Source organism: Megachile rotundata, chromosome 14, assembly GCF_050947335.1.
Source record: "Megachile rotundata isolate GNS110a chromosome 14, iyMegRotu1, whole genome shotgun sequence".
Classification (NCBI taxonomy): domain Eukaryota; kingdom Metazoa; phylum Arthropoda; class Insecta; order Hymenoptera; family Megachilidae; genus Megachile; species Megachile rotundata.
The window spans coordinates 5433183-5449833 of NC_134996.1; the positions used below are offsets into that span (position 1 = coordinate 5433183).

At 30.8% G+C, this 16651-nt stretch overlaps 1 protein-coding gene and 1 long non-coding RNA gene across 4 annotated transcripts in view; one reads left to right on the forward strand and one right to left on the reverse strand.

Annotated features, from left to right (window-relative positions):
* Positions 1-16651, forward strand: part of Fas1 (fasciclin 1 Fas1 domain-containing) — a 690358-nt gene that overhangs the window by 546486 nt on the left and 127221 nt on the right. The window lies entirely within an intron of this gene.
* Positions 15023-16651, reverse strand: part of LOC143265797 (uncharacterized) — a 141481-nt gene continuing 139852 nt past the window's right edge. Inside the window, exon 3 of the long non-coding RNA XR_013040500.1 lies at positions 15023-15469. This is a non-coding gene — a long non-coding RNA (uncharacterized LOC143265797). The remainder of the gene's footprint in view (positions 15470-16651) is intronic.

The following is a 16651-nucleotide window of genomic DNA, read 5'->3' on the forward strand; positions in this document are numbered from 1 at the left end:
GTTCGCTACATCGCCATTCAATTACTGGCACAGACGGAAACTTTAAATGTCGTTGTCATAAATGTTTTAGCGATGCATTTTTCGAGCGAGTTGGACGGAAACAGTTCTGTAAAAGCAATTTCGTTTAATTTTCTACAGGTACTTTAAAATACTTTCATATTTTGTGAAACCATCACGCTGCACATGCTCGACCGTGTTATTCGATTACGAACAGCAATCGATGGGAACACCATGCTGTTTCGAACTTTTATACGACAAGTATTTCAGTGAAGTGTTCCCGTAAAAGTAGCGGTATTGAAATTTTCCTCGTATTCGTGTAATATTCTCGTAATTCACGTTTTCATTCTTTTGAATGACTTCTAATTTCACACTGTTTTATATTGTTTCATTGCGACGTGTACGAAAAGTAATTCATATAAAAGGTTCTCGGTAACTGATATAAAAAACTCATATTCTGAAAATTTGTAGATGTGAAAATGTAGTTTATATTGTCTTATGAAAAAGGGATAAAGAAAATATATTTTTGAAAAAATTATTTGAAAATACTTTTGAAAAAATAACTCGTGTGTTATTACGAAATTTGCATTAAAAAGGACTGTCAAAATTATCATTAATATATAGGGTGGCTCACCACATTTTGCCATCTAGATTTGCGTTATTATTATTACTCATAGCAAACAATGTTTCAGATGAAGTTGAATGGTATTGAGTTGAATGGTGTAAAGGACATATGAAGGTCATTATTGTTTTTTTAAATGGAATCATATAGTTTTTATTGCATCAGCCGATATTCCTTCATATTCTATACAAAAAAGTATTAATCGATTTATGTGAAAAAATCATTAGTTTAGGAGATATTTTAATTCTAAGTTGTTAGGAAATCGTGACTTTCTGGCCAATATTATGAATTGCCCTAACTGAACATTTTTGTACATGCTCTGAGAGGGCACGTATCACCAAACGAATTGTGAGTTGTTGCTTTTTTTGTTACGCAGTAAAAGTGAAATTTTGTCTCTGTTACATTTCTAATACGATGAATACGACGATACGGTGAATTATCACTTCATAATGAAGTATTCTAAAGAAGAAAAGATAGACATGTTGTCAGTTTATTTTGAAGCTGGGAAAAGTGCTACACATGCAGAAAGATTATACACTACGGAATATTAGTAAGTCATTAATTTCTCGATTCAAAAAGTGTTCTGATGCAAATGGTTGCCACATTGAACCTTTTCTGTAAATAGACATTAAAATTAAAATATCTCCTAAACTAATGATTTTTTCACATAAATAGATTAATACTTTTTTGTAAAGAATATGATGGAGTATCATTTGATGCAATAAAAAATATATGATTCCATTTAGAAAAACATTAATGACCTTCATATGTCCTTTACACGTCCACCTACAAAAAAAATATACCACCAGCATATGCCCTCTCAAAGCCATTCAACTTCATCTAAAACATTATTCGCTATGAGTAATAATAATAACGCAAATCTAGATGGCAAAATGTGGTGGTCCACCCTGTATAATGATTCAAGTAACTATAGCAATATAAATTTGAAGACAGTTTTAAAAATTGTTATCTTTTTATTTTATCACGTAATTATTTTCTTTTCCTTTGTATGATATTTTCTGTCTCTTAATCTTGATTGAATTTTAATTCCGCTTTTAAATATGTACATACATTAAATACATAGATTTGCATATAAATTGTTGGTATACAAAATTTATATTTCAGTTATATCTGATACGTTGAAGCTTATTCAGTGTAACATGATTTATAAAATCATTTCACGTGAATAATATTTTTTGTTCAAATACTGTAATGGTGTGTTATTGATATTTTATGATAAAATTAACAAATATTATTAAAATTACTGTTTGAAACAGAAACTTAAAACAATCACTTCGGGAACATTATATTCATCTGAAAATAAAAGAGCACCGTCTGATGCGATTATAAATTACCATGGCTCGCTGAAAGTAGGAAACTCTTTTTGTTTCTGTTTTATCCTTCCATTACCAAGTTTACCATTAACAAGATATTTCAGTCTGAAGCGAAGTATAGGTTTAAAATTTCAAAGTGTTATTTGACACTTTATGGTCACTAGCGAACGATACCACAAATGATTAAAAAATGTAAAACATGAAACATACTTTTAAGTGTTGTTGTTTAGTATATTGGGGTCTAAGTTTGAAAGTCTTTATCAATTAGATAATTTATATGTAATATTGAAGCTATGAGATTGAATAATCTTCAAGTACAAATTTCGAATATAAGGATAATTGGATAATTATTTTTGATTTGAATGGAAAAATATTGCAAAATTTAGAAATAGAAATCGTGAATTTTTAATTTGAATGTAAATTTAGTGAAATAATGAAAATTACCCACTTTCTGAATTTTTTAATTCTCAAACTTTCAAATTTTCAAAATTTTTAAATGCTTACATTCTCTAGTTCTAGAATTGTAAAATTTCTATTTTCCAAAATTTTGAGATTGTGAATTTCTAAATCGCCAAATACTCAAAATTAAAAACTCTCAAATCTACAAATAGTTTAGTTTTTCAGTTTCTCAGTTTTTCAATTTTTCAATTTCTCAGTTTTCCAAATTTTAGAATACCCAAATTGACATACATCAAAATTTCTACCTTTCTAAATTTTCAAATCTTAGATTTCCAAATTTTTATCACAAAATTGCTAAATTTAAAAAATTTCATTTTTCCAAATTTTCAAATGTTGCATGTTAAAATCCATAGGTTCTCCAATTTTTAAATTTAAAAATTTATAAAATCCAAAAGTTCATATTTCTCAATCCTCGAAACCGCAAACTTGCAAATCCTGAATTTAAAAATTCTCAGGACAATAAATTTCTAAACTTTCAAATTTTCAAATTTAAAAATTTCGAAGCTTCCAAATTTTTATATTCTACAATCCCTAAATTCTCATATTCTAAAATTTCCCTCTGTTCATATTTCCACTTCTTTTAAACTCCTGAATTTCCAAATTTGAAGAGTTTTAACATTCTAAAATTAAATAATTTAAAAATTAAAGATTTCAGAAATGTAGATAATTTGAAATTTTGTAATTTGAAAATATTCAAAGTGAGGAATTAAAAAATTTTAATGCTTGCCTTTTAAATAACTAAGGAGCTGTGAAATATTCTGTGCAGTTAAGAAATAGAATTTCCAGATATTTGCAAGAGCTCCTCAAAGCTTAAATAGTCCACTACCGTCTTCTCGCTCCTACAACGAAACCTCTCTTTTTCATTTCTTCACTGACCTACTTCACGTTTCTTGTCAATGAACTGTACTGAATGAACGTATTTTTTTACTACTGATAGTACAATATTCATATTTCCACGAACGAAAGTAAGTTATACCACTTGCCAGTATTTCAACTGCCATTCACACTTTTTACGCGCCGTTCTTTACGTTCCTGTATTCCATTAACTAATCGAGATATCGACATGGAATAAAATGTGCTTTCAACGTTCCTGCTTGTATAAAAAGCTCAAGGATAAAACAATATCATACGAATGTAAGTTTCAGTGTTTGAAAAATAAACTTTTTAAACTCTTCTTCAATATATTCCATGCAAAATTTAATATTTTTCTTGCATTTTTTGTATGTATTTGATTCGTGAATAGTATGAAAATTTGATTTTGTAGCTTGACTTCTGATTTGTTATTTTAACCTTGATTTAAGAAGTACATCAAAATGAAGATTTTTAAATTTCTTATTTTAAGCTTCTCGTAGTTTTTATCATTTAAATAAACTTGTAACTGGTAGAATTTTAATTATTATGAGTCGTAGAACTTGTGTAAGGTTTGTGTATTCTAACATAAATCAAACATACGTTTAATTCAATAATACACACCAGTCATTCACGAAATAAAAATTCCCGATACTCCAGCAAAGTGTTTACTGCAAATTTCAACAAATTCATTCTGCAAATGGTTTACGCTGGCTCCTCAAACATTCCCAATCGAACTGATCCCGATATTCATCCCTATAAAACATCTAACGATAGCGTCAAAACGCCATGAATTTCCAACGACAGCGCAGCGCTCGTTTGCGAGATAAGCCATCGTTCTTGAAGAGCCGCGAATGTGGGAATCGTGGAAAGAACGCGTTTTACGAAGCTCGTAAAGATTCTCATCAACGTGTCGACGCTCGTTTTACCTTAACGATTCGAATCTTGATTGCGAGCAGTTAGTAACACGTGGATCGTTCAGAGGTACACGATGATGTAGTTCGGTAATGGGCAGATCAAATGCCCGTGGAAGGGCAAACGGGCACAGACATGCACTCTACGATACATGTTCTTTTATGGAAGATTAACACGCGAATGCAGATACAGATTTTGAAAAAGGGTACGCGAGAACTGCCCTTTCCTCAGCCTTCGATTTTGATATCGATTTATATATTAAATTATAAGTGATAAAACATTATTAACCAGTTATTTGATTGAGTTAGTTGACTATTATTGAATTATACTTCCATCTCCCAAACACCATTCCACGATAGAGGAAATCAGTTTCGTATAAGAGTCTCGAGGTCAAACCTCGAGATATTTTTCGCACCCAATGATGCACCTATTCATTTTTTAAGAAACTGATCTAATTGTAAGTTATTCATGTTACACTTTGATCCCCAACAAACTACTGTTATGTAGAAATTTTCAAATTTACGAATTTTGAAGTTTTTAAATTGCCGAGTATTTTGACTAAATGTGAATGATAATAAACTGAAAATACTAGACAAAATGTAATGACTTCAGTTATTGTTGCTACGAATCTATACAAAGTAACCAGAGAAACTCGAAATGGTATATTTTGGTATCGTTAAAAACTTGAGCTAAATTGTACTTTGGGGCACACAGGACTATTGATCTTTTTTACCATTTAATTATTGAATATAAAAATTCGTGGTTACAAAGGTAATTGACTGGTTGTTGCGACGCCATATTGGTTTTTACTTGTGCTCCGTTGGTCAGTTAGGTAGAGAATGCTATTAAAAAGGTAAAACATGTTTTTCCAATCACTAGCTATAAAGACATGTTTTTTCTTTTAATAAACGACATTATAGAATCTCTTTAATCCTCATAAACGTAGCACAATAAAACTACAAATAGAAGTCAATATGGCGTCGCAGTTAAAATATCTAAAAATGCTTAACTTTACATACTAATGCATTCTTTTAAATTTTGTCGACCAACTTGTCAACTACTGCATTCTCAACATCAAAACTTGCATTTTTGTATTGTGGTATAAAAAATTATTAAATAACAAAAAAGGAATGAATAATTGTAAGTGTCCTAAAGTTTAATCGAAACTTGCATCACGATGTAATCCTCTAACTATGGTGTTGTATTCTAACACATAACAAACATTAGTAAATAGTTATTACTATTATTCATCATTAAGTAGTTATTAAACAGTTTATCTGTTTCGGAATCTGTATCTTCCTTTTATCTCCTTTTACTCGACGAGATCGTGTGTATCTTTGTACTTGATGGGTAAATCCGATTACAGTCTCGTGTCGTGTCTCGTGTACACTGTAAAAACGAGTTAATAGCAAGGATGAGCTAACATCCTCGTTCCTTTCCTCGAGGACGCGACTAAATCCTGCGTTTCCACTCTTGATCTCCGGATTCTGTCGCGACGAGTTATTGGATGCTGCCGTTGCTTGACATTCCAGGTTCCTCTATCGGTTTTTATGCGAATTTCTTGCATTTATTAGTGTTAATTGAATTGTACTCAATTGATTAATTTACTGAAATTTATTCATTTCTGTTATTGCTTCTTGGGTGTCACATTTGTGGTTTGGGTTTGTCTTTTAACAAATTTGGGATTACAATTTTATTATATTAACTGAACTGGAATTTATAATTTACATTTGATAACTTATAATTTATAATCTTCATTTAATAACTTATAATTTATAATTTACATTTGATAATTTATAATTTATAATTTACAATACAGTAATTGCATCTTTGGTCAAAGTTGAAGTAATATATTTATTTAATTTTCATATTTTTTTTATTTCTTTTACCGATACAATCGGAAGTCCATATTCAACGATATTTAGATATCATCATAACTATTATAAAACAAATATGCAGATATTTCGAAACACGAACAAAAATAAAAAGTACAAAACTGAAACTCGATGTTGGACAAACTAAATTGACGCTATATTGAAATTCGCCTGAAATTATCGAATTATTAATTTTCAATAAAAATAAACCGACATGTGGAACGCGAATTTAATTTGCTGAGAAATTTAATAATTTGTATTTCCCAACGTACACAGAAACTAAAATACGATTTTAATTTTTGAATTAAAATACGAAACGATAGAAGGTCTTGCGATTAAAATAAATTATGCGTAAAAGACCAGAATAAATTAGCATTGTAATCAGTTATACAAATTTTTTATTCGAATACAGCCATCTCAAAAAATCTGCGCTATAATTTATACCATAAAAAAAACGGTATAAAAGTGAGAAGTATAACCGTTCGGGGTTCGTTACAGCCTCATTTTTTTAACATTTCTGTGTAAAGCACAGGTCGAAGCAAGTTGAATTAACTTCCTTTATGAATATCAAAGCATACCAAATGAATCCCGGTGCCCCTAATTACGTGGCCGTTGCAATTACATCCGGGGCAAGTTTTTACTTTGATTTTCTTGCCGCGTTACAAAATGTGTCTATAATACTTTGAATTTCAAATTACATTGAACTCGGAGCCGGCAGAGGACCTATAAAATAATAATTGCCGTTTCTTTTTAATCACTCTGTTGTGTCGTTGCGACCACCTACCTGTTACCTTTATTAAAACTTACGATACCTTTTCCACGAAACGAATTTTAAAGTGAAATCCAAACCGCTCTGTGGAGGGCTTGTATCGCAATCACAATTGCACCGTTCAAAGACAGTTTATTAAATCAAAGATAGCAGCGAAATAGAAAGGCCTTTCGAGCTTTAACCTGCTGGAATTCCGGTCACGTTTCGATTCAATCATTCTCGTGATTGATGCGTCGGTGATCGAGCGATATTAAATTCTACTCGTAACGTATTCCATTAAACCGGTCATTCACGTTTGCCTCACGTTGGAAATGGATCATCGAAAAGGACGAAAACGCTTTTGCTCGATCCTTGAGAGCGTCCTTGACATTTCCGAGACGATAACCAAAACTTTACAGGATATTCGGTGGAGCCATTTTTAGATAATTTTTAGAATTTTGTGAAAATTGATGGTTTGAAACTGGGAAACATTAAATTTTTGTGCAATTATTTTTAATCTTTTTCTTTCAATAATGCTACAGTTTTTTAGCTTTTAGATACACACTATGTTAAAAGTGTTTCTCAAGGTTTGTTTAATAAAATTTCGAGATCATTCCAAATATTCCAATTTCCCCGAATTCCAAATTCTTTTAAATAAAGGCTGTATATTTTCGGTTTTATAGAATTATAGTTAATATCAAAATGAATTCAGAACTTACTACATTGCAACTTACTACAGCTTACTATACAGCAGCTATGTTGTGTAATACTCTATTGCAGCTGTTATACCTCATCATCTTGAAAAAATTTAGATTAACGCAACAGACACATTGAAACAGAAAGTTATTTTATTTAAATCAAATTACATATTCAAAACAAGACTAAAATTGTTAAATAAATTTAGTGAACAATTGTAAATATTAAACAAATTCAATGAAGACAACATCTAACGTTCTGTATGATATACGTTGCTTAAGATGCATGTAGTATATTATGCAGAAAGGGGTTGTTATCGTTGAACTTGCTTAATTTCATTTGTTTCATTAATGCATTGACAGTTTTATTGTCGTTTTGAATATGCCATTTTGCTGAAATAAAATAATTTTTATAATAACGTTTACTGTGATTAAATCCAAATATTTGAGTTCAAGGTCATATCAAAACATGTGTTGTTGAATTTGTTTTGATATTAATTATAAATTGTGTAGAGCTAAAAATATATAGCGTTATTTAGGACAATATGATGGAAATTTTATTGTAAAAGCAATTATACAATGTTATAATTTAAATACTATAATATTTCATACTATAATGCGATAATATTTCATAGAATGTTATGGGAAATTTGGAATTTAGAAAGATTGGAATTTGGTTAATTTAGAATTTGGAAGATTTGGAATTTGGGACATTTGGAATTTGGGAAATTTGGAATTTGGGACATTTGAAATTTGCAAAATTTAAAATTTAGAAAGATTGGAATTTGGTTAATTTAGAAATGGGACATTTGGAATTTAGGTAATTTCAAATTTGGGAAATTTGGAATTTGGGTAATTTCGAATTTGGGAAATTTCGAATTTGGGATATTTCGCATTTGGGAAATTTAGAATTTGGGATATTTGGAATTTGGGAAATTTGGGAAATTCTAAATTTTCCACTTTCTAAATTTCCCGAATTCCAAATTTTCCGAATTCCAAATTTCCCAAATTCTAAATTAACCAAATCCATTCTTTCTAAATTTTAAATTTCCCAAATTCTAAATTAACCAAATTCCAAATTTCCCATATTCTAAATTAACCCAATATAACTGTAGAACTAAAAATATACATATAGCGTTATTTAGAGCAGTGTTATGGAATTTTTATTGTAAAGAAAATATACAATGTTATAATATGAATACTATAATATTTCATAGTATGTTATAATATAAATAGGATATTTCATAACATATAGTGAATATTATAATATTGCTATTATACTATGAACACAACAAAACAATTTATATTACAATATTACTAAAGTAAGGTTATACCATCAATAAAGCTAGAAGTACATACCACTAACAAAATCATAATTGTCTAAAAATTACTGTTTCCTCTTTCATCCATCAATTTTCATCGCTAAAAATTATCTAAAACCCCCGGAAATATTCTGGACATCGATTACCAGGAAAGAGATCTAAACTGAAAATTTCCTAATCTTTTTTCGATCTTTTCAATATCGTTTGACGCGTTCGTCAGTCGATCTCGAAAGTTGCTTAAAAAAATCGCTGATCCAGTTCCATTTCGGTTCGGACCGTGGTCGTTTGTCACGATCACTCATCCATGACCGTTCCATCGATAGAAATCAATGCGTTTCGATCGTCATCACACACGCGGCAAACTGTCACGTACGAAATGTATATGTATTCATCGAATGTACATATACATATATATGTAATATGTGTATATATACAAACGTTTTACACAGGACAGCAATGGAATGTTCACCAGACAGCTGTCGTCACATGCGATATATATCGATTGTTCTTCAGTAATGATCCTCGGCACATCTCGCCTACTGTCTGCACCAGATCCTCCAGGACCGGGCATTGGATCAAAGGAACCCTCGTACATACACGAGTTTTTATCCATCCGAGTACCATTCTAGTTTCGCGATGTCCTTTGATCCAATCACGGCCTGTTCTGTGTTGTGTATTTGTGTCGTACAGCCTGCTGAAACGACTGCGATTCTTCGGATCGAGTTTATTTGCTTTCCTACGGATGTTCTGAATATTTTAACTCTTTCGTTGCGGTACTTTTTTATGGTGAATAATAAATACACGGTCTTTGATAAATGATGAAAGTTGAGTTTGGAAAATTTTTGGGAGCATGTGATTTTAATGTAGAATGTGGAAGCTGTGAGAGTTATGTTCAAAGTGACTACTAATTTTGGATTATTAGTTTATGTGATTTTTGTGTGATTCTACATGTGATTCTGGTATATTTCGATTTGAAATTTGAAAATTTCTGAAATATTCAGTTTTAGAAGCTGATTTCGGAGAAATATTACTTGTCAGATTCTTAAATTTCCAAATCTCATACTTATGTGTTGTTAAAAGCTCAATTTTCAAGTATCCTAACTATCGTTTTATAATTCTTACTTATATTCATAAAATCTAAAATTGCTGAAAGGTAAAACACCTCAATTTTTAAGACCTCAAATTTATTAAATTTCGATTCATCTTGATTTATAAATATTTTAATTTTCTAAATTTGTAAATTTCCATATTTTCAAACTTTTAAATTTCCAAATTTTCAAATTTAAAATTTTTCAAATTCTAAACTTTCCAAATTCCCCAAATTCCTCAGATCCCAAATTCCCCAAATTCCCCAGATCCCAATTTCCCCAATCCCAATTTCGCCAAATCCCAAATTTCCCAAATTCCAAATTCCCCATATCCCAAGTTCCTCAAATCCCAAATTTCCCAAATCCCCAAAATTCCAAATTCCTCAAATTCTAAATTACCCAAATTGAAAAGTTTCCCAAATCAGAAATTTCCAAATTCCTTAATCCTTCTTAAGGAAAATTCTTAAATCTTCAAACTCATAATTTTCTAAAAACCTAAACTATCATATGTTTCCAAATCTCCACCTTTTCAAATTTCTAAATACCCTAAATAACTCAAGCTCCTAAGATCCCAAATTCCCAAAAATCCCATGAATTTCTGAAAGTCTCTAAAATTCCCAAATTATAAAATATCCAAGCACGCAACTTCAAAAAGTTCCAAGCTAATTTCAGTAATTTCCAAATTTCACTTAATAAAATATTTCCAAAACAATATCAAAACCAACAAATTCATCATTCAACAAATGTAAAATGACTGCTTTTAAAACTCATGCAATATATGCGGCTTTGAAAGGGTTAAATCAGAACATCCAAACGGCACCAGAAGCAACACCCTTTATCAAAGGCTGAAAATTAAAATAAAAATGCGAAGGGGCTAACGTCGTTTCAGCAGGCACAATACTAATCACTTACTTTCAGGTTCACTCTAATCGACATTGTGACAAGCAGAAAGACTCGAATAAAACGAAAGACAGCTATATAAAACACAGTAAAGATTTGGTGTGTAGGGGAGCACAGAGACCCGTGTTCTGCCGTCACTGCACCGCCTCGTGTGTCTCACTTGCAGATCTCTCGCCTTCTGCTCGCAATATTCACCCTGTTTCTGTTAGAACTCTTACACACACCCTCTGGCCTTCTGCCCAACCACCCTTCAGACTTTCAACCACCCTCTTTGCCTTTCGTTCACGCATCTTTGAACGAGGGACACGTTTCAACACGCGACGACACGATTATACATTCACTTCCGGTGATGGCTGCGGGCACGAAAATCCGAATAGAAAAATCCTCGCGGTATTTCTACAGAAATATCTGTCTCTCTTTGTACACCGTGTTCTTTTCTACACTTTAGATCGAGATTTGTATCGAAGAGCTCGTTAAAATTCCTTGGACGTTTCGCTGAAAAGCTTTCGCAGTTTATTGCGTACTCGCGTTTCTGTTTCGTTTGTTCAATTTGGATTTTTTGAATTTGTGGTTTTCAAAGTTTTCTTTTTTGTATGCATTTTTTTGAAAAATATGTTGTGGTTTGATTAAAGTTTCGATGTAACTTTTTCGAAGTTTATTGCTTACCCATATTTCAGTATTTTTTTGCTTTTTTTAATTTAGGGTGATTTTAAAATTTGTAGTTTATTCAAATTTTTTTACTTGCAATTTTTAGTTAAAATTATTTGGAGGAATTCAAATTTAGTACATATTTTTGAAACTTTTTTAAAGTTTGTTACATTTCAATCTATTTTTGTTTAATCTCAAAATATCTGAAAATTTGTAAAAATTGCGTTTCAATTTCTCTTAGTTTCTATTTATAATTTTAAATTAAAATTACGTGGAGAAATAAGTTAAATTTTTTTGCAAAGTTTGATAAAACTTCTTCAAAATTTATTGCTTATGTTTCAATCGTTTTTCTTCATTTCATCTCAGATAATTTTAAAATTTGTAGAAGTTGGACCCAAGTTTTTTGAAGCTTTTGTAGTTGTCATTTTAAAATAAAATTGTATAGAGAATCACGTTATAATTTGACAAAAATTTTCTTGACACTTTGTCGAAGTTTATTGCTGACTTTTATTACATTTCTCTAATTGCAAATAGCTATATAAATTTTTTTAATTCTCAAAGCCTCTAGCTTTTCTTTTTTATGGCACTTAAATTTATTAAAATTATATTTTACACAATTCTAAAGTCTATTACTTGCTTTTTTATCTAAACGCACTTGATTTTTCAAAGTTGTAGAAATTATTCATTTTTAAATATTCAGTCTTTTCCAAATTTTCTATATTTTTGACCTGTGATTATACAAATTATTAAAATTTGTTGCTATTTTTAGTAATAATATTTATTAAAATAATTCTAATATCATAAAAATCTGTTATTTATTCAGTTTATAGTATATAGTAAATTACACAAAATTTTCCAAATTAAATATGAATAGAATCATTGTCTATTATTACTTAATTTTTAAACCATATAATCCTTTTTTAAGTTTAATTTCGTCAAAGAATTTCTTTGGAATTATTTAAAGTGTTTTAAAACAATTTAAAATTTTTTTATTACCTTGTTATTCATGATAAGAGTAATTAAAATTGCATTTCTTTCAAAATTGAAAAAATTATGTAACTCGAGGTTAAACATTTTGTTCACTAAAAAAAAAATTTATTTTATCTTTATTTCTCCCTTGATATTACTCGTGAGTGTCCAAAAATTTCTGTTAAACTGAAAAAACCTCGAAAAAAGCTCGAAGTTCGATTCACAGATCGTTCAAAGCCCTCCCTACATTTCCATATTAATAGCTACACTCAATAAAATCAAAACAGCTCTATTTCCTCGTAGAACACAAACACGGTGGTTTGATTACCACCGATCGATGCAATCGTTCCTTCGCATTTTCGTGCCCACTGCTATCAACCCCTACGTTAAGTGACACATTCACACACGGTACACTTGTATATAGATACATACGAATTCTCCAATACACATATTCATCGATTCGAGTCTGCCCTCTCGTGATCAAAGAAAAAAGAAAGAAAAATACGCGTTACTTTGCTCCCCAACTTTGCTTACTATTTTGAAAGTCCACATGTATCTTAGCGAGCATCCCTTTTGGACCGGCTTTTAGAACTATCGAAATCGTTTACGCCTGTACACGTTCTCGAGTTCTGAGGCTCCCCTTTTTTCTGCATTTCCGAGCCTGTTGAAATTGTCTACCCTCCCCTGGTCGTATGTATTTGTATATATATATATATAAATATACTAACACACACACACGTACACGCAGCTCTATTTTAATTAAAGCGAAAGTCGAGCTTTTCAGGACGTGAAGCATTAAGCGTCGAGGTGGATAAGCTTCGTCGAGACGAAAATGAACGATGACATTCGGTTAAATGATCGCGCAGCCAAGAAATATTTCATTCGTGGCCATGTATAAAACGCTGCATTATTAATTTCACTGAGCCGGCCAAAATGTACAATCGGCGATAAATTATTGATCGACCTGCAAGAGGAGTGGCGACCACAGCCCTCGGCACATTGTGATTCGTACAAAGCCAGTGAAATTTCGTTTGATTTATCGCGGAAAACTTTTTGATCTAAGCTATTCCGTGCTGAAGAGGGATTGAAGATACATTATGGTAAAATATTGTTTATGCATTTGATGTGATTTGAAAGAACGAGATTTCAAAATGGAAATAAGATGACGACATAATATCATGAAATACTTATGGCATATTAATTTCAAGCTTTAAGGTTTGCAAAAATATTATTTACATCATAATTATCGGTGTTAATCTCTGAAATTTTGAAACGATATAAATTTTACCTTTTTTTATCAATAAAAGTTTAAACCCGATGAAAGATCTTTTAGTAAGAATTTTAGTAAGAGTTTTGTTGATCCATTATAAGTATTCATGTGGTAATTAAAGATCGATAGCAGAATGTATATATTTATATTTTTCTTTGTATATTAAATGCAAAAGAAGCATATTGTGAGATATGTGACTAAACAATCCTGACATCACATAATTTAATATGGTATCACACGACTTAAACAGATTCAAATCAATTTTTTCAGTCGCTACAAGAAATAAAAGAAAATGTTTTCCTGATCAAAAATAACATTGACCTTTCAAAAGCTGTGAATAAAATTTTTCTTTCATGACATTCCTTTTCGATACTATTTAAATTTCTTCATAAATATTTATTGTGCCATTGAAAACAAAGGAGACATTTAGGTGACTCTTTTTTAGCTGAAACACCCTGTATTGTATTACTATATGTATGATAATTATGTAGAGTAGGTACCTTTTGTATTTTTTATATTTTTCATAACTTTCTTGGTAAATAGCTTTATTCAAGGAAATTAGGTTAGGTTAACCTAATCCAACATCACTTGGTTTCAGCCCGAAACGAGGTCTATAATTATTCTGTTCTACATGGATTTTCGATTTTCACGCAAAGCGAGTTCTACCTATAGTGGAACGAAGTAAAAGCAGTGAATCGATTGTTTACCGTCGAAGTCATAACACATTATTTTTACGAAGAAATTTGAAAAATAATGTAAAAATTCAGAAAAGTACCTATTTTGCATAATTACCATATTACTATACGAGATACCCGAAAGAAATCGCACTTATTAAAATTTTAAGCACAAACCTTTAATCCCCTTCAAAGTACTTTTTGCTTAAACTAATATACTTTTCTAATCTTTTATTCCATTTTCCAAAACATTTAAATTCATGTGTTGTGATGCCAGCTTCATCCTTTTTTTCTTCGCGTCAGCAACATCAGCAAAAGGTTTTCCTTTCATGTCTCTGACAATTCTTGACCAAAAATAGTATGACCTCTGCTCCCATCCCCTCGGCACATGCAAGTTTTTTTTTTTGTTTCCTCGAATGAAAAGAGACATGAAAAGGAAGCATTTTGCTGATGTTGCTGAGGCGAAGAAAAAAACGACGCACTATCAAGCATCACAAAGGATGAATTTAAACAACGTTTAGAAAAATAAAAGATTATACAATTGTATTAGTGCGACTGAAGGGGATTAAAGGTTTGTGCTTAAAATTTGAATAAATAAGTAGGGTTTCTTTTGAATACCTCTTCGTATAATAACATATATATTTATGCTATGAAAATCACCATAACCTAAATCGTAAATTTGCCAAACGTCAAACAATACTAAACATAAAGATCAAACACTAATAAACACAAAACAGTTCTAAACATGAGTGCACGTATTCAAGAAAATATGTGTAAGAATATTGCGAAGTTTGCGTTTCGAGAGGAAAAAGAAATTTCGTGTTCAACTTACTTGACCATGTCCGAGTAGTTTCACGACAGTCAATGGCAGGCGTTCGTCGAAATAAAATCTTTAAACGATTCTCTTAGGTAAAGAGGGAAACAAACGTGACTTCGGTCGGATGAACAAAGTTACACGAGGTTTTGTAAAAAGTTTCTTATTCCGAGACGTGCAAAGGCCGTTTGCCTACGTGCTGCACCGTCGAGTTTTCCCACGTGAATTTTCTTCCTAGGAGGGATAATTTTTCCTGCACGACTTTCCGGCTACGGAACAATTGACAGCTTCCTGGAAGAGAAAAAGTTTGATGTTTTTCCATAGTTCGTTTGCTCGGGGATGCTAATTCAACATTACCATTAAAAAAATTCGGTCTATCTTGAATTTTTGAATTCGGAATGTTCTTCGCAAGAAATCTTTTAACACGATAAGATGAACGAATGCCTGGGGAGTGCTGTAAGAAAAGGGGTATTTGAAGAAGATTTTGATGTCGCTACATTTTCATTTCACGATTCTTATATTATTATATAGCCAGATTCTAAAATTTCTGAATATTTAGGTATATAGATAGATAAATAATGAAATATGTAGGTATCTACATACTTCGATATCCAAATACCTAGATTATAAAATATTTGGATACTTAACACTATTCCTACCGACACTTCACGTATACCTATTCTTACCGCGACCGGTCAAATGACCGGTCTTTAGCACAACTTATATTTTTTAACATAGGATGAAAATAATAGCCAATTTAATAATATAAAAATATAGTTTCTTTTATTTAGAAGTATATACTGTGTACTTTATTCGTTTTCACCACATTTTTTACAAATAGGCCTCTCGATTGTACAATTTTCCACATACATACTTTTTACATTGCAGACCAATGTTATTGGTTTTATTATCTTTGCAATATCTAATTTGACATGTTTTACGTTTTTCTGCACTGTCATTTTCAATATCAAAAATTTCCTGATCATTTTCAGTACATTCTTCATCAATATCATTTATTTTTTCTAATAATGAATTTACACTCTTCAACTTGACATTTGGCAAATGAATATTCAACTGAAAATAAATTTTATTCAAAATAAAAAGTAAAATGTATAAATGTAAATCCAAATACATAAAGAAATGAATAAAAGATAAAATGTGAAACTTACGGCGAAGTACTGATGATTTTGTCTAGTTTTTTGGAAATGACACTTATAACACATAAAACAACACTTATAACAACATAAAATACAGGTGGAATAATAATAGAATAGAAATACAAAATAATAAAAAACTGCTGAATATACTTTTTTGTGACTTTGACGTACTGATGTTCTATGTTCGCGTCGCAAAAATTTATTGATTTCAATTCGTCAAAAAACGTTTGGGCGTCCCCTTCAGCTAAAATTTTATTTATTTTATAATCATAGTAAATGAGACAGTGTTAGAAAATTCTAAGTTCTTGACTGCGTC